Source organism: Saccoglossus kowalevskii, chromosome 1 (assembly GCF_978046115.1).
Source record: "Saccoglossus kowalevskii chromosome 1, keSacKowa6.1, whole genome shotgun sequence".
NCBI classification, from domain to species: Eukaryota; Metazoa; Hemichordata; class Enteropneusta; family Harrimaniidae; genus Saccoglossus; species Saccoglossus kowalevskii.
Window position 1 is genome coordinate 42,624,628 of NC_140641.1, and position 18,535 is coordinate 42,643,162.

Sequence of the window (18,535 nt, forward strand, 5' to 3'; positions counted from 1 at the left end):
AGAATCTTCCTTTCTGTATCATTGAACCTGTGTTGACAGTGGGGTTGAGAATCTTCCTCTCTGTGTCATTGAACCTGTGCTGGCAGTGGTGTTGAGAATCTTCCTCTCTGTATTATTGAACCTGTGTTGGCAGTTTGGTTGAGAATCTTCCTTTCTGTATCATTGAACTTGTGTTGACAGAGGTGTTGAGAATCTTCCTTTCTGTATCATTGAACCTGTGTTGACAGTGGTGTTGAGAATCTTCCTTTCTGTATCATTGAACCTGTGTTGACAGTGGTGTTGAGAATCTTCCTCCCTGTATCATTGAACAGTGTTGACAGTGGTGTTGAGAATCTTCCTTTCTGTATCATTGAACCAGTGTTGGCAGTGGGGATGAGAATCTTTTTTTCTGTATCATTGAACCTGTGTTGCCAGTGGTGTTGATAATCTTCCTCTCTGTATCATTGAACCTGTGTTGACAGTGGTGTTGTGAATCTTCCTCTCTGTATCATTGAACCTGTGTTGGCAGTGGTGTTGAGAACCTTCCTCTCTGTATCATTGAACCTGTGTTGGCAGTTTGGTTGAGAATCTTCCTCCCTGTATCATTGAACAGTGTTGACAGTGGTGTTGAGAATCTTCCTTTCTGTATCATTGAACCTGTGTTGACAGTGGGGTTGAGAATCTTCCTCTCTGTGTCATTGAACCTGTGTTGGCAGTGGTGTTGAGAATCTTCCTCTCTGTATCATTGAACCTGTGTTGGCAGTTTGGTTGCGAATCTTCCTTTCTGTATCATTGAACCTCTGTTGACAGTGGTGTTGAGAATCTTCCTTTCTGTATCATTGAACCTGTGTTGGCAGTGGTGTTGAGAATCTTCCTCTCTGTATCATTGAACCTGTGTTGGCAGTTTGGTTGAGAATCTTCCTTTCTGTATCATTGAACCTGTGTTGACAGTGGTGTTGAGAATCTTCCTCACTGTATCGTTGAACCTGTGTTGACAGTGGTGTTGAGAATCTTCCTCTCTGCAGCATTGAACCTGTGTTGGCAGTGGTGTTGATAATCTTCCTCTCTGTATCATTGAACCTGTGTTGACAGTGGTGTTGAGAATCTTCCTTTCTGTATCATTGAACCTGTGTTGGCAGTGGTGATGAGAATCTTCCTTTCTGTATCATTGAACCTGTGTTGACAGTGAGGTTGAGAATCTTCCTCTCTGTGTCATTGAACCTGTGTTGGCAGTGGTGTTGAGAATCTTCCTCTCTGTATCATTGAACCTGTGTTGGCAGGTTGGTTGAGAATCTTCCTTTCTGTATCATTAATCCTGTGTTGGCAGTGGTGTTGATAATCTTCCTCTCTGTATCATTGAACCTGTGTTGGCAGTGGTGTTAAGAATCTTCCTTTCTGTATCATTGAACCTGTGTTGGCAGTGGTGTTGAGAATCCTCCTCTCTGTATCATTGAACCTGTGTTGACAGTGGTGTTGTGAATCTTCCTCTCTGTATCATTGAACCTGTGTTGGCAGTGGTGTTGAGAACCTTGCTCTCTGTATCATTGAACCATTGTTGGCAGTGGTGTTGAGAATCTTCCTTTCTGTATCATTGAATCTGTGTTGGCAGTGGTGTTGAGAATCTTCCTCTCTCTATCATTGAACCTGTGTTGACAGTGGTGTTGAGAATCTTCCTCTCTGTATCATTGAACCTGTGTTGGCAGTTTGGTTGAGAATCTTCCTTTTCGTATCATTGAACCTGTGTTGACAGTGGTGTTGAGAATCTTCCTCACTGTATCGTTGAACCTGTGTTGACAGTGGTGTTGAGAATCTTCCTCTCTGCAGCATTGAACCTGTGTTGGCAGTGGTGTTGATAATCTTCCTCTCTGTATCATTGAACCTGTGTTGACAGTGGGGTTGAGAATCTTCCTCTCTGTGTCATTGAACCTGTGTTGGCAGTGGTGTTGAGAATCTTCCTCTCTGTATCATTGAACCTGTGTTGGCAGGTTGGTTGAGAATCTTCCTTTCTGTATCATTAATCCTGTGTTGGCAGTGGTGTTGATAATCTTCCTCTCTGTATCATTGAACCTGTGTTGGCAGTGGTGTTAAGAATCTTCCTTTCTGTATCATTGAACCTGTGTTGGCAGTGGTGTTGAGAATCCTCCTCTCTGTATCATTGAACCTGTGTTGACAGTGGTGTTGTGAATCTTCCTCTCTGTATCATTGAACCTGTGTTGGCAGTGGTGTTGAGAACCTTGCTCTCTGTATCATTGAACCATTGTTGGCAGTGGTGTTGAGAATCTTCCTTTCTGTATCATTGAATCTGTTTTGGCAGTGGTATTGAGAATCTTCCTCTCTCTATCATTGAACCTGTGTTGACAGTGGTGTTGAGAATCTTCCTCTCTGTATCATTGAACCTGTGTTGGCAGTGGTGTTGAGTATCTTCCTTTTCGTATCATTGAACCTGTGTTGACAGTGGTGTTGAGAATCTTCCTCTCTGTATCATTGAACCTGTGTTGGCAGTTTGGTTGAGAATCTTCCTTTTCGTATCATTGAACCTGTGTTGACAGTGGTGTTGAGAATCTTCCTCTCTGTATCATTGAACCTGTGTTGGCAGTTTGGTTGAGAATCTTCCGCTCTGTATCATTGAACAGTGTTGACAGTGGTGTTGAGAATCTTCCTTTCTGTATCATTGAACCTGTGTTGACAGTGGGGTTGAGAATCTTCCTCTCTGTGTCATTGAACCTGTGTTGGCAGTGGTGTTGAGAATCTTCCTCTCTGTATCATTGAACCTGTGTTGGCAGGTTGGTTGAGAATCTTCCTTTCTGTATCATTAATCCTGTGTTGGCAGTGGTGTTGATAATCTTCCTCTCTGTATCATTGAACCTGTGTTGGCAGTGGTGTTAAGAATCTTCCTTTCTGTATCATTGAACCTGTGTTGGCAGTGGTGTTGAGAATCCTCCTCTCTGTATCATTGAACCTGTGTTGACAGTGGTGTTGTGAATCTTCCTCTCTGTATCATTGAACCTGTGTTGGCAGTGGTGTTGAGAACCTTGCTCTCTGTAACATTGAACCATTGTTGGCAGTGGTGTTGAGAATCTTCCTTTCTGTATCATTGAATCTGTGTTGGCAGTGGTGTTGAGAATCTTCCTCTCTCTATCATTGAACCTGTGTTGACAGTGGTGTTGAGAATCTTCCTCTCTGTATCATTGAACCTGTGTTGGCAGTTTGGTTGAGAATCTTCCTTTTCGTATCATTGAACCTGTGTTGACAGTGGTGTTGAGAATCTTCCTCACTGTATCGTTGAACCTGTGTTGACAGTGGTGTTGAGAATCTTCCTCTCTGCAGCATTGAACCTGTGTTGGCAGTTTGGTTGAGAATCTTCCTTTCTGTATCATAGAACCTGTGTTGACAGTGGTGTTGAGAATCTTTCTCACTGTATCGTTGAACCTGTGTTGACAGTGGTGTTGAGAATCTTCCTCTCTGTATCATTGAACCAGTGTTGGCAGTGGGGATGAGAATCTTTTTTTCTGTATCATTGAACCTGTGTTGCCAGTGGTGTTGAGAATCTTCCTTTCTGTATCATTGAACTTGTGTTGGCAGTGGTGCTGAGAATCTTCCTTTCTGCATCATTGAACCTGTGTTGGCAGTGGTGTTGATAATCTTCCTCTCTGTATCATTGAACCTGTGTTTACAGTGGTGTTAAGAATCTTCCTTTCTGTATCATTGAACCTGTGTTGTCAGTGGTGTTGAGAATCTTCCCCTTTGTATCATTCAATCTGTGTTGGCAGAGGTGTCGATAATCTTCCTCTCTGTATCATTGAACCTGTGTTGGCAGTGGTGTTGATAATCTTCCTCTCTGTATCATTGAACCTGTGTTTACAGTGGTGTTGAGAATCTTCATTTCTGTATCATTGAACCTGTGTTGGCAGTGGTGTTGAGAATCTTCCTCTTTGTATCATTGAACCATTGTTGGCAGTGGTGTTGAGAATCTTCCTTTCTGCATCATTGAACCTGTGTTGGCAGTGGTGTTGATAATCTTCCTCTCTGTATCATTGAACCTGTGTTGACAGTGGTGTTGTGAATCTTCCTCTCTGTATCATTGAACCTGTGTTGGCAGTGGTGTTGAGAACCTTCCTCTCTGTATCATTGAACCTGTGTTGGCAGTTTGGTTGAGAATCTTCCTCCCTGTATCATTGAACAGTGTTGACAGTGGTGTTGTTAATCTTCCTTTCTGTATCATTGAACCTGTGTTGACAGTGGGGTTGAGAATCTTCCTCTCTGTGTCATTGAACCTGTGTTGGCAGTGGTGTTGAGAATCTTCCTCTCTGTATCATTGAACCTGTGTTGGCAGTTTGGTTGCGAATCTTCCTTTCTGTATCATTGAACCTCTGTTGACAGTGGTGTTGAGAATCTTCCTTTCTGTATCATTGAACCTGTGTTGGCAGTGGTGTTGAGAATCTTCCTCTCTGTATCATTGAACCTGTGTTGGCAGTTTGGTTGAGAATCTTCCTTTCTGTATCATTGAACCTGTGTTGACAGTGGTGTTGAGAATCTTCCTCACTGTATCGTTGAACCTGTGTTGACAGTGGTGTTGAGAATCTTCCTCTCTGCAGCATTGAACCTGTGTTGGCAGTGGTGTTGATAATCTTCCTCTCTGTATCATTGAACCTGTGTTGACAGTGGTGTTGAGAATCTTCCTTTCTGTATCATTGAACCTGTGTTGGCAGTGGTGATGAGAATCTTCCTTTCTGATTCATTGAACCTGTGTTGACAGTGGGGTTGAGAATCTTCCTCTCTGTGTCATTGAACCTGTGTTGGCAGTGGTGTTGAGAATCTTCCTCTCTGTATCATTGAACCTGTGTTGGCAGGTTGGTTGAGAATCTTCCTTTCTGTATCATTAATCCTGTGTTGGCAGTGGTGTTGATAATCTTCCTCTCTGTATCATTGAACCTGTGTTGGCAGTGGTGTTAAGAATCTTCCTTTCTGTATCATTGAACCTGTGTTGGCAGTGGTGTTGAGAATCCTCCTCTCTGTATCATTGAACCTGTGTTGACAGTGGTGTTGTGAATCTTCCTCTCTGTATCATTGAACCTGTGTTGGCAGTGGTGTTGAGAACCTTGCTCTCTGTATCATTGAACCATTGTTGACAGTGGTGTTGAGAATCTTCCTTTCTGTATCATTGAATCTGTGTTGACAGTGGTGTTGAGAATCTTCCTTTCTGCATCATTGAACCTGTGTTGGCAGTGGTGTTGATAATCTTCCTCTCTGTATCATTGAACCTGTGTTTACAGTGGTGTTGAGAATCTTCATTTCTGTATCATTGAACCTGTGTTGGCAGTGGTGTTGAGAATCTTCCTCTTTGTATCATTGAACCATTGCTGGCAGTGGTGTTGAGAATCTTCCTTTCTGCATCATTGAACCTGTGTTGGCAGTGGTGTTGATAATCTTCCTCTCTGTATCATTGAACCTGTGTTGACAGTGGTGTTGTGAATCTTCCTCTCTGTATCATTGAACCTGTGTTGGCAGTGGTGTTGAGAACCTTCCTCTCTGTATCATTGAACCTGTGTTGGCAGTTTGGTTGAGAATCTTCCTCCCTGTATCATTGAACAGTGTTGACAGTGGTGATGAGAATCTTCCTTTCTGTATCATTGAACCTGTGTTGACAGTGGGGTTGAGAATCTTCCTCTCTGTGTCATTGAACCTGTGTTGGCAGTGGTGTTGAGAATCTTCCTCTCTGTATCATTGAACCTGTGTTGGCAGGTTGGTTGAGAATCTTCCTTTCTGTATCATTAATCCTGTGTTGGCAGTGGTGTTGATAATCTTCCTCTCTGTATCATTGAACCTGTGTTGGCAGTGGTGTTAAGAATCTTCCTTTCTGTATCATTGAACCTGTGTTGGCAGTGGTGTTGAGAATCCTCCTCTCTGTATCATTGAACCTGTGTTGACAGTGGTGTTGTGAATCTTCCTCTCTGTATCATTGAACCTGTGTTGGCAGTGGTGTTGAGAACCTTGCTCTCTGTATCATTGAACCATTGTTGGCAGTGGTGTTGAGAATCTTCCTTTCTGTATCATTGAATCTGTGTTGGCAGTGGTGTTGAGAATCTTCCTCTCTCTATCATTGAACCTGTGTTGACAGTGGTGTTGAGAATCTTCCTCTCTGTATCATTGAACCTGTGTTGGCAGTTTGGTTGAGAATCTTCCTTTTCGTATCATTGAACCTGTGTTGACAGTGGTGTTGAGAATCTTCCTCTCTGTATCATTGAACCTGTGTTGGCAGTTTGGTTGAGAATCTTCCTTTTCGTATCATTGAACCTGTGTTGACAGTGGTGTTGAGAATCTTCCTCTCTGTATCATTGAACCTGTGTTGGCAGTTTGGTTGAGAATCTTCCGCTCTGTATCATTGAACAGTGTTGACAGTGGTGTTGAGAATCTTTCTTTCTGTATCATTGAACCTGTGTTGACAGTGGGGTTGAGAATCTTCCTCTCTGTGTCATTGAACCTGTGCTGGCAGTGGTGTTGAGAATCTTCCTCTCTGTATTATTGAACCTGTGTTGGCAGTTTGGTTGAGAATCTTCCTTTCTGTATCATAGAACCTCTGTTGACAGTGGTGTTGAGAATCTTCCTTTCTGTATAATTGAACTTGTGTTGGCAGTGGTGTTGATAATCTTCCTCTCTGTATCATTGAACCTGTGTTTACAGTGGTGTTGAGAATCTTCCTTTCTGTATCATTGAAAGTGTGTTGGCAGTGGTGTTGAGAATCTTCCTCTTTGTATCATTCAACCTGTGTTGGCAGTGGTGTTGATAATCTTCCTCTCTGTATCATTGAACCTGTGTTGACAGTGGTGGTGAGAATCTTCCTTTCTGTATCATTGAACCTGTGTTGGCAGTGGTGTTGAGAATCTTCCTCTCTGTATCATTGAACCTGTGTTGACAGTGGGGTTGTGAATCTTCCTCTCTGTATCATTGAACCTGTGTTGACAGTGGTGTTGAGAATCTTCCTCTCTGTATCATTGAACCTGTGTTGGCAGTGGTGTTGAGAACCTTCCTCTCTGTATCATTGAACCATTGTTGGCAGTGGTGTTGAGAATCTTCCTCTCTGTATCATTGAACCTGTGTTGGCAGTTTGGTTGAGAATCTTCCTTTTCATATCATTGAACCTGTGTTGGCAGTTTGGTTGAGAATCTTCCTCTCTGTATCATTGAACCCGTGTTGACAGTGGTGTTGAGAATCTTCCTTTCTGTATCATTGAACCTGTGTTGACAGTGGGGTTGAGAATCTTCCTCTCTGTGTCATTGAACCTGTGTTGGCAGTGGTGTTGAGAATTTTCCTCTCTGTATCATTGAACCTGTGTTGGCAGTTTGGTTGAGAATCATCCTTTCAGTATCATTGAACCTGTGTTGACAGTGGTGTTGAGAATCTTCCTTTCTGTATCATTGAACCTGAGTTGGCAATGGTGTTGAGAATCTTCCACTCTGTATCATTGAACCTGTGTTGGCATTTTGGTTGAGAATCTTCTTTTCTGTATCATTGAACCTGTGTTGACAGTGGTGTTGAGAATCTTCCTTTCTGTATCATTGAACCTGTGTTGACAGTGGGGTTGAGAATCTTCCTCTCTGTGTCATTGAACCTGTGCTGGCAGTGGTGTTGAGAATCTTCCTCTCTGTATTATTGAACCTGTGTTGGCAGTTTGGTTGAGAATCTTCCTTTCTGTATCATAGAACCTCTGTTGACAGTGGTGTTGAGAATCTTCCTTTCTGTATCATTGAACCTGTGTTGGCAGTGGTGTTGAGAATCTTCCTCTCTGTATTATTGAACCTGTGTTGGCAGTTTGGTTGAGAATCTTCCTTTCTGTATCATAGAACCTGTGTTGACAGTGGTGTTGAGAATCTTCCTTTCTGTATCATTGAAAGTGTGTTGGCAGTGGTGTTGAGAATCTTCCTCTTTGTATCATTCAACCTGTGTTGGCAGTGGTGTTGATAATCTTCCTCTCTGTATCATTGAACCTGTGTTGACAGTGGTGGTGAGAATCTTCCTTTCTGTATCATTGAACCTGTGTTGGCAGTGGTGTTGAGAATCTTCCTCTCTGTATCATTGAACCTGTGTTGACAGTGGGGTTGTGAATCTTCCTCTCTGTATCATTGAACCTGTGTTGACAGTGGTGTTGAGAATCTTCCTCTCTGTATCATTGAACCTGTGTTGGCAGTGGTGTTGAGAACCTTCCTCTCTGTATCATTGAACCATTGTTGGCAGTGGTGTTGAGAATCTTCCTCTCTGTATCATTGAACCTGTGTTGGCAGTTTGGTTGAGAATCTTCCTTTTCATATCATTGAACCTGTGTTGGCAGTTTGGTTGAGAATCTTCCTCTCTGTATCATTGAACCCGTGTTGACAGTGGTGTTGAGAATCTTCCTTTCTGTATCATTGAACCTGTGTTGACAGTGGGGTTGAGAATCTTCCTCTCTGTGTCATTGAACCTGTGTTGGCAGTGGTGTTGAGAATTTTCCTCTCTGTATCATTGAACCTATGTTGGCAGTTTGGTTGAGAATCATCCTTTCTGTATCATTGAACCTGTGTTGACAGTGGTGTTGAGAATCTTCCTTTCTGTATCATTGAACCTGAGTTGGCAATGGTGTTGAGAATCTTCCACTCTGTATCATTGAACCTGTGTTGGCATTTTGGTTGAGAATCTTCTTTTCTGTATCATTGAACCTGTGTTGACAGTGGTGTTGAGAATCTTCCTTTCTGTATCATTGAACCTGTGTTGACAGTGGGGTTGAGAATCTTCCTCTCTGTATCATTGAACCTGTGCTGGCAGTGGTGTTGAGAATCTTCCTCTCTGTATTATTGAACCTGTGTTGGCAGTTTGGTTGAGAATCTTCCTTTCTGTATCATAGAACCTCTGTTGACAGTGGTGTTGAGAATCTTCCTTTCTGTATCATTGAACCTGTGTTGGCAGTGGTGTTGAGAATCTTCCTCTCTGTATTATTGAACCTGTGTTGGCAGTTTGGTTGAGAATCTTCCTTTCTGTATCATAGAACCTGTGTTGACAGTGGTGTTGAGAATCTTTCTCACTGTATCGTTGAACCTGTGTTGACAGTGGTGTTGAGAATCTTCCTCTCTGTATCATTGAACCAGTGTTGGCAGTGGGGATGAGAATCTTTTTTTCTGTATCATTGAACCTGTGTTGCCAGTGGTGTTGAGAATCTTCCTTTCTGTATCATTGAACTTGTGTTGGCAGTGGTGCTGAGAATCTTCCTTTCTGCATCATTGAACCTGTGTTGGCAGTGGTGTTGATAATCTTCCTCTCTGTATCATTGAACCTGTGTTTACAGTGGTGTTAAGAATCTTCCTTTCTGTATCATTGAACCTGTGTTGTCAGTGGTGTTGACAATCTTCCTCTTTGTATCATTCAACCTGTGTTGGCAGTGGTGTCGATAATCTTCCTCTCTGTATCATTGAACCTGTGTTGGCAGTGGTGTTGAGAATCTTCCTTTCTGTATCATTGAACCTGTGTTGGCAGTGGTGTTGAGAATCCTCCTCTCTGTATCATTGAACCTGTGTTGACAGTGGTGTTGTGAATCTTCCTCTCTGTATCATTGAACCTGTGTTGGCAGTGGTGTTGAGAACCTTCCTCTCTGTATCATTGAACCAATGTTGGCAGTGGTGTTGAGAATCTTCCTTTCTGTATCATTGAATCTGTGTTGGCAGTGGTTTTGAGAATCTTCCTCTCTCTATCATTGAACCTGTGTTGACAGTGGTGTTGAGAATCTTCCTCTCTGTATCATTGAACCTGTGTTGGCAGTTTGGTTGAGAATCTTCCTTTTCGTATCATTGAACCTGTGTTTACAGTGGTGTTGAGAATCTTCCTCTCTGTATCATTGAACCTGTGTGGGCAGTTTGGTTGAGAATCTTCCTCCCTGTATCATTGAACAGTGTTGACAGTGGTGTTGAGAATCTTCCTTTCTGTATCATTGAACCTGTGTTGACAGTGGGGTTGAGAATCTTCCTCTCTGTGTCGTTGAACCTGTGTTGGCAGTGGTGTTGATAATCTTCCTCTCTGTATCATTGAACCTGTGTTGGCAGTTTGGTTGAGAATCTTCCTTTCTGTATCATTGAACCTCTGTTGACAGTGGTGTTGAGAATCTTCCTTTCTGTATCATTGAACCTGTGTTGGCAGTGGTGTTGAGAATCTTCCTCTCTGTATCATTGAACCTGTGTTGGCAGTTTGGTTGAGAATCTTCCTTTCTGTATCATTGAACCTGTGTTGACAGTGGTGTTGAGAATCTTCCTCACTGTATCGTTGAACCTGTGTTGACAGTGGTGTTGAGAATCTTCCTCTCTGTATCATTGAACCAGTGTTGGCAGTGGGGATGAGAATCTTTTTTTCTGTATCATTGAACCTGTGTTGCCAGTGGTGTTGAGAATCTTCCTTTCTGTATAATTGAACTTGTGTTGGCAGTGGTGTTGATAACCTTCCTCTCTGTATCATTGAACCTGTGTTTACAGTGGTGTTGAGAATCTTCCTTTCTGTATCATTGAAAGTGTGTTGGCAGTGGTGTTGAGAATCTTCCTCTTTGTATCATTCAACCTGTGTTGGCAGTGGTGTTGACAATCTTCCTCTCTGTATCATTGAACCTGTGTTGACAGTGGTGGTGAGAATCTTTCTTTCTGTATCATTGAACCTGTGTTGGCAGTGGTGTTGAGAATCTTCCTCTCTGTATCATTGAACCTGTGTTGACAGTGGGGTTGTGAATCTTCCTCTCTGTATCATTGAACCTGTGTTGGCAGTGGTGTTGAGAACCTTCCTCTCTGTATCATTGAACCATTGTTGGCAGTGGTGTTGAGAATCTTCCTCTCTGTATCATTGAACCTGTGTTGGCAGTTTGGTTGAGAATCTTCCTTTTCGTATCATTGAACCTGTGTTGGCAGTTTGGTTGAGAATCTTCCTCTCTGTATCATTGAACCCGTGTTGACAGTGGTGTTGAGAATCTTCCTTTCTGTATCATTGAACCTGTGTTGACAGTGGGGTTGAGAATCTTCCTCTCTGTGTCATTGAACCTGTGTTGGCAGTGGTGTTGAGAATTTTCCTCTCTGTATCATTGAACCTGTGTTGGCAGTTTGGTTGAGAATCATCCTTTCTGTATCATTGAACCTGTGTTGACAGTGGTGTTGAGAATCTTCCTTTCTGTATCATTGAACCTGAGTTGGCAGTGGTGTTGAGAATCTTCCACTCTGTATCATTGAACCTGTGTTGGCATTTTGGTTGAGAATCTTCTTTTCTGTATCATTGAACCTGTGTTGACAGTGGTGTTGAGAATCTTTCTCACTGTATCGTTGAACCTGTGTTGACAGTGGTGTTGAGAATCTTCCTCTCTGTATCATTGAACCAGTGTTGGCAGTGGGGATGAGAATCTTTTTTTCTGTATCATTGAACCTGTGTTGCCAGTGGTGTTGAGAATCTTCCTTTCTGTATCATTGAACTTGTGTTGGCAGTGGTGCTGAGAATCTTCCTTTCTGCATCATTGAACCTGTGTTGGCAGTGGTGTTGATAATCTTCCTCTCTGTATCATTGAACCTGTGTTTACAGTGGTGTTAAGAATCTTCCTTTCTGTATCATTGAACCTGTGTTGTCAGTGGTGTTGACAATCTTCCTCTTTGTATCATTCAACCTGTGTTGGCAGTGGTGTCGATAATCTTCCTCTCTGTATCATTGAACCTGTGTTGGCAGTGGTGTTGAGAATCTTCCTTTCTGTATCATTGAACCTGTGTTGGCAGTGGTGTTGAGAATCCTCCTCTCTGTATCATTGAACCTGTGTTGACAGTGGTGTTGTGAATCTTCCTCTCTGTATCATTGAACCTGTGTTGGCAGTGGTGTTGAGAACCTTCCTCTCTGTATCATTGAACCAATGTTGGCAGTGGTGTTGAGAATCTTCCTTTCTGTATCATTGAATCTGTGTTGGCAGTGGTTTTGAGAATCTTCCTCTCTCTATCATTGAACCTGTGTTGACAGTGGTGTTGAGAATCTTCCTCTCTGTATCATTGAACCTGTGTTGGCAGTTTGGTTGAGAATCTTCCTTTTCGTATCATTGAACCTGTGTTTACAGTGGTGTTGAGAATCTTCCTCTCTGTATCATTGAACCTGTGTGGGCAGTTTGGTTGAGAATCTTCCTCCCTGTATCATTGAACAGTGTTGACAGTGGTGTTGAGAATCTTCCTTTCTGTATCATTGAACCTGTGTTGACAGTGGGGTTGAGAATCTTCCTCTCTGTGTCGTTGAACCTGTGTTGGCAGTGGTGTTGATAATCTTCCTCTCTGTATCATTGAACCTGTGTTGGCAGTTTGGTTGAGAATCTTCCTTTCTGTATCATTGAACCTCTGTTGACAGTGGTGTTGAGAATCTTCCTTTCTGTATCATTGAACCTGTGTTGGCAGTGGTGTTGAGAATCTTCCTCTCTGTATCATTGAACCTGTGTTGGCAGTTTGGTTGAGAATCTTCCTTTCTGTATCATTGAACCTGTGTTGACAGTGGTGTTGAGAATCTTCCTCACTGTATCGTTGAACCTGTGTTGACAGTGGTGTTGAGAATCTTCCTCTCTGTATCATTGAACCAGTGTTGGCAGTGGGGATGAGAATCTTTTTTTCTGTATCATTGAACCTGTGTTGCCAGTGGTGTTGAGAATCTTCCTTTCTGTATAATTGAACTTGTGTTGGCAGTGGTGTTGATAACCTTCCTCTCTGTATCATTGAACCTGTGTTTACAGTGGTGTTGAGAATCTTCCTTTCTGTATCATTGAAAGTGTGTTGGCAGTGGTGTTGAGAATCTTCCTCTTTGTATCATTCAACCTGTGTTGGCAGTGGTGTTGACAATCTTCCTCTCTGTATCATTGAACCTGTGTTGACAGTGGTGGTGAGAATCTTTCTTTCTGTATCATTGAACCTGTGTTGGCAGTGGTGTTGAGAATCTTCCTCTCTGTATCATTGAACCTGTGTTGACAGTGGGGTTGTGAATCTTCCTCTCTGTATCATTGAACCTGTGTTGGCAGTGGTGTTGAGAACCTTCCTCTCTGTATCATTGAACCATTGTTGGCAGTGGTGTTGAGAATCTTCCTCTCTGTATCATTGAACCTGTGTTGGCAGTTTGGTTGAGAATCTTCCTTTTCGTATCATTGAACCTGTGTTGGCAGTTTGGTTGAGAATCTTCCTCTCTGTATCATTGAACCCGTGTTGACAGTGGTGTTGAGAATCTTCCTTTCTGTATCATTGAACCTGTGTTGACAGTGGGGTTGAGAATCTTCCTCTCTGTGTCATTGAACCTGTGTTGGCAGTGGTGTTGAGAATTTTCCTCTCTGTATCATTGAACCTGTGTTGGCAGTTTGGTTGAGAATCATCCTTTCTGTATCATTGAACCTGTGTTGACAGTGGTGTTGAGAATCTTCCTTTCTGTATCATTGAACCTGAGTTGGCAGTGGTGTTGAGAATCTTCCACTCTGTATCATTGAACCTGTGTTGGCATTTTGGTTGAGAATCTTCTTTTCTGTATCATTGAACCTGTGTTGACAGTGGTGTTGAGAATCTTCCTTTCTATATCATTGAACCTGTGTTGACAGTGGTGTTGAGAATCTTCCTCTCTGCATCATTGAACCTGGGTTGGCAGTGGTGTTGAGAATCTTCCTTTCTGTATCATTGAACCTGTGTTGGCAGTTTGGTTGAGAATCTTTTTCTTTGCATCATTGAACCTGTGTTGGCAGTAATATTGAGAATCGTCCTTTCTGTATCATTGAACCTGTGTTGGCAGTTTGTTTGAGAATCTTCCTTTCTGTATCATTGAACCTGTGTTGACAGTGGTGTTGAGAATCTTCCTTTCTGTATCATTGAACCTGTGTTGGCAGTGGTGTTGAGAATCTTCCTCTCTGTATCATTGAACCTGTGTTGGCAGTATGGTTGAGAATCTTCCTTTCTGCATCATTGAACCTGTGTTGGCAGTGGTGTTGAGAATTTGAACCTGTGTTGGCAGTGGTGTTGCAAATCTTCCTCTCTGTGTCATTGAACCTGTGTTAACAGTGGTGTTGAGAATCTTCCTTTCTGTATCATTGAACCCTTGTTGACAGTGGTGTTGAGAATTTGAACCTGTGTTGGCAGTGGTGTTGCAAATCTTCCTTTCTGCATCATTGAACCTGTGTTGGCAGTGGTGTTAAGAATCTGCCTTTCTGTATCATTGAACCTGTGTTGACAGTGGTGTTGAGAATCTTCCTTTCTGTATCATTGAACCTGTGTTGGCAGTGGATTTGAGAATCTTCCTCTCTGTATCATTGAACTTGTGTTGACAGTGGTGTTGAGAATCTTCCTTTCTGTATCATTGAACCTGTGTTGACAGTGGTGTTGAGAATCTTCCTTTCTGTATCATTGAACCTGTGTTGACAGTGGTGTTGAGAATCTTCCTCACTGTATCGTTGAACCTGTGTTGACAGTGGTGTTGAGAATCTTCCTCTCTGTATCATTGAACCAGTGTTGGCAGTGGGGTTGAGAATCTTTTTTTCTGTATCATTGAACCTGTGTTGCCAGTGGTGTTGAGAATCTTCCTTTCTGTATCATTGAACTTGTGTTGGCAGTGGTGCTGAGAATCTTCCTCTATGCATCATTGAACCTGTGTTGGCAGTGGTGTTGATAATCTTCCTCTCTGTATCATTGAACCTGTGTTGACAGTGGTGTTGAGAATCTTCGTTTCTGTATCATTGAACCTGTGTTGGCAGTGGTGTTGAGAATCTTCCTTTCTGTATCATTGAACCTGTGTTGACAGTGGGGTTGAGAATCTTCCTCTCCGTGTCATTGAACCTGTGTTGGCAGTGGTGTTGAGAATTTTCCTCTCTGTATCATTGAACCTGTGTTGGCAGTTTGGTTGAGAATCTTCCTTTCTGTATCATTGAACCTGTGTTGACAGTGGTGTTGAGAATCTTCCTTTCTGTATCATTGAACCTGTGTTGGCAGTGGTGTTGGGAATCTTCCTCTCTGTATCATTGAACCTGTGTTGGCAGTTTGGTTGAGAATCTTCCTTTCTGTATCATTGAACCTGTGTTGACAGTGTTGTTGAGAATCTTCCTCTCTGCATCATTAACCTGTGTTGGCAGTGGGGTTGAGAATCTTCCTTTCTGTATCATTGAACCTGTGTTGACAGTGGTGTTGAGAATCTTCTTTTCTGTATCATTGAACCTGTGTTGGCAGTTTGGTTGGGAATCTTTCTTTCTGCATCATTAACCTGTGTTGGCAGTGGGGTTGAGAATCTTCCTTTCTGTATCATTGAACCTGTGTTGACAGTGTTGTTGAGAATCTTCCTCTCTGCATCATTAACCTGTGTTGGCAGTGGGGTTGAGAATCTTCCTTTCTGTATCATTGAACCTGTGTTGACAGTGGTGTTGAGAATCTTCCTCTCTGTATCATTGAACCTGTGTTGGCAGTGGGGTTGTGAATCTTCCTTTCTGTATCATTGAACCTGTGTCGGCAGTTGTGTTGAGAATCTTCCTCTCTGTATCATTGAACCTGTGTTGGCAGTTTGGTTGAGAATCTTCCTTTCTGTATCATTGAACCTGTGTTGACAGTGGTGTTGAGAATCTTCTTTTCTGTATCATTGAACCTGTGTTGGCAGTTTGGTTGAGAATCTTCCTTTCTGCATCATTGAACCTGTGTTGGCAGTGGTGTTGAGAATCTTCCTTTCTGTATCATTGAACCTGTGTTGACAGTGGTGTTGAGAATCTTCCTCTCTGTATTGTTGAACCTGTGTTGACAGTGGTGTTGAGAATCTTCCTCTCTGTATCGTTGAACCTGTGTTGACAGTGGTGTTGAGAATCTTCCTCTCTGTATCGTTGAACCTGTGTTGACAGTGGTGTTGAGAATCTTCCTCTCTGCATCATTGAACCTGTGTTGGCAGTGGTGTTGAGAATCTTCCACTCTGTATCATTGAACCTGTGTTGGCAGTGGTTTTGAGAATCTTCCTCTCTGCATCATTGAACCTGTGTTGACAGTGGCGTTGAGAATCTTCATGATGTATCATTGAACCTTTGTTGGCAGTGGTGTTGAGGATCTTCCTCTCTGTATCATTGAACCTGTGTTGGGAGTGGGGTTGAGAATCTTTCTGGTGTATCTGCACTCTAGCTGAATGATCTTTACTGGTAGGAGAAGGTATGCTACACTGTTCATATCGACTGAATAGATGGCAAAAAATACCCGTTTCTTTCTGTTGATGTGTATGTCAACTTGTGTGAACTCATCTTCCTCAAGTGACCTTGTTAGCTAGAGCATGGTGACTTGGGTCATTTTAACATTGGTCAACATATGATGGTTCGTTACGAACATACAAGCTTGTAAATGCTTTACTGATAGTCTGATTTAATACATGTCAGTGAAGGAATACAAAACTCGAATCCCTAAACCAAACAAAAGAAAGTCCAGTATCAAGTCACTCAGTGTGTCAACCTCTGACCGACAATTATTGAATTCAGTGATAAAGTACAGGAAAGTGGTCTCAGAGATAATGACAAAAATGTGTTGCATGACTACCAGTATTCAAATGTCAGCACATGGACTAATGCTGCATCATCACAAGACACATGGAAGTTAGCTGGATCACTCAGATCATGCATCTTAATTGTATTTTATCCACATTTGAGTATGCAAAGCTGATTATCTGCAGAATCCATCTGTCGCACAACTGACTGGTGACTGCTATTTCCCCTCTGCATGACATGAGCACATTTGAGCCTGAGTGACGCTGCATGCCTGTGCTCGCTTCCCAGAGTGGGCACACCTTGCACAGCTAGGGTTCTCTGTCCCTTGTTGTACTGGGAGTCATAACAGGTATAACTGGATGGTGCTGGATCATAGTACTTATTGGTTCCTCTTGAAAACCTTATGTTGATCTCTGCATGATGATAGACTGTATGTATATGAAACAGCTCCAGCAGTATAGACGTGTTTGATTGGGAAACTGACAGAGCTGTCAGAGAGATGGTCGATGGTTCTGGTCAAAGATTGTTCCACAGAAATCTGATGAGAGATATCCGACTCCATGCCCAAATATTTAGTCTAAGTCCACAATAGTGCATTGACTGTGGTTTTGTGGATCCCCTGATGTGCTTGCACTCTAGGGTAATGCCATGCATTGTTCACATGTCAATAATATCAACTGTTAAACTGTTCAAGAATCATGTCCTTTTTGATCTGGTACATCACCGTCAAGATGTTACAGCAACTCACCAATACCAGTCTGTCGCTGACACAGGTAGAAAGGTCCAAGAAAACCACCTTCAACTTCTTCCAGTAGATGTGTATGTTAAACTCAGTAGTGTTCTTCTATCTATGCATAAGTCTGGACTGAGTTGTCAGCATAAAGCACTCTTTTGTTATGGTGCACAATGTGGCCCCAGGAACCAGAGCCAACCACCATTATTTTCCTAAGTGTGGTCATTAACTGAGAAAACATACAGGGTATGCCCACCCCAATTCTGTTGTGGCATTTGACAGAGGGCGGAATACACACAACCCCAAGTGAAGGGTCATCTTCGGACAGAACTTGGGAAACCACTGTTGTGATATCTGCAAGTGCCCATCTTTGTTGAACCAAAGGCACCTTCTTCATAATAGACTTGTCACAGGATTATGATAACCAATGTCACGTAGATGGGTATGAATCAGGCGATGCATATCCTAGCAACTTGAGCACGATTACAGGTGAGTTTTTCTTCATCCAATTCTCTAGCTCTGCAATGATGATTGTCATCAGATTTCCTATTAACCACTGGACAAATGTTCACGCACACGCCCACAGACATGACACGTGATACATAGGATGTAGATCTTCATTACATAGATATCATTGACATGGTATCTTCGGTGATGTCATTGCTGGGATATCCAACCTTTTTCGACCACCAAAACTGGTGTGTCAGCCATCTTGAAATGAACACTCAACCAATGCAAACGGGTAATAAATCTCCTTGAAACTCGCGAATGCATGCACAGCTACACAATTTCCTAATAGCTAAACTTATGGTACACTAATGAAAAAGTTAACTAAACTGGCTTGGCCTTTCAGCCTGTACTATCTTGTGGAAAAGTGCTAAAGTAAATAATCTACAGGTATTACTCATAATTCGCTAAAGAGCTATGCACCTGGTGACTGATACCATTACCAGTGCGGGGTTCAACTGGCTGGCTGTAATAAACTGCTGTGTGTGTTATGTGGGTACAAATCCATGACCAGGTGCAAAATTGCGTGTAGCCTTAGAAGGAGGTGTACGTGAAAGCCACTCTTATTGGGACTCCGGGGAGCAGTCTATATGCCAGTTCGAGTGTACATACAATTCGTTAACTGATTATGCAATAGCCTGAAGTTAGGATATAAGAAGATAAACTTGCCAAGACCATTAACAACCATTTAAGATGACTCATCTGAGTAAAGTTATTGATGTCACATTCAGGAATGGACGGATTCACAGATAGCGTGTATCCTTGGAGGTTATTATCAGAAAGTATCTATCAGTGAGGTCTGCTGGTTACATCTCCAAACCTACTAATTGCCAGAA

General features: G+C 42.4%; 2 long non-coding RNA genes across 2 annotated transcripts; both read right to left on the reverse strand.

Moving 5' to 3' along the window:
• Positions 1–1,277: 1,277 nt before the first annotated feature.
• Positions 1,278–2,287, reverse strand: LOC146750896 (uncharacterized). The gene is made up of 2 exons (XR_014928830.1): positions 2,141–2,287; positions 1,278–1,858 (listed from the first exon to the last, which is right to left on the reverse strand). It is a non-coding gene; the product is annotated as an uncharacterized LOC146750896 (long non-coding RNA).
• A 2,043-nt stretch (positions 2,288–4,330) lies between these two features.
• Positions 4,331–5,073, reverse strand: LOC146750897 (uncharacterized). Its single transcript, XR_014928831.1, has 2 exons — positions 5,006–5,073; positions 4,331–4,629 (listed from the first exon to the last, which is right to left on the reverse strand). It is a non-coding gene; the product is annotated as an uncharacterized LOC146750897 (long non-coding RNA).
• Between the last annotated feature and the right edge of the window lie 13,462 nt (positions 5,074–18,535).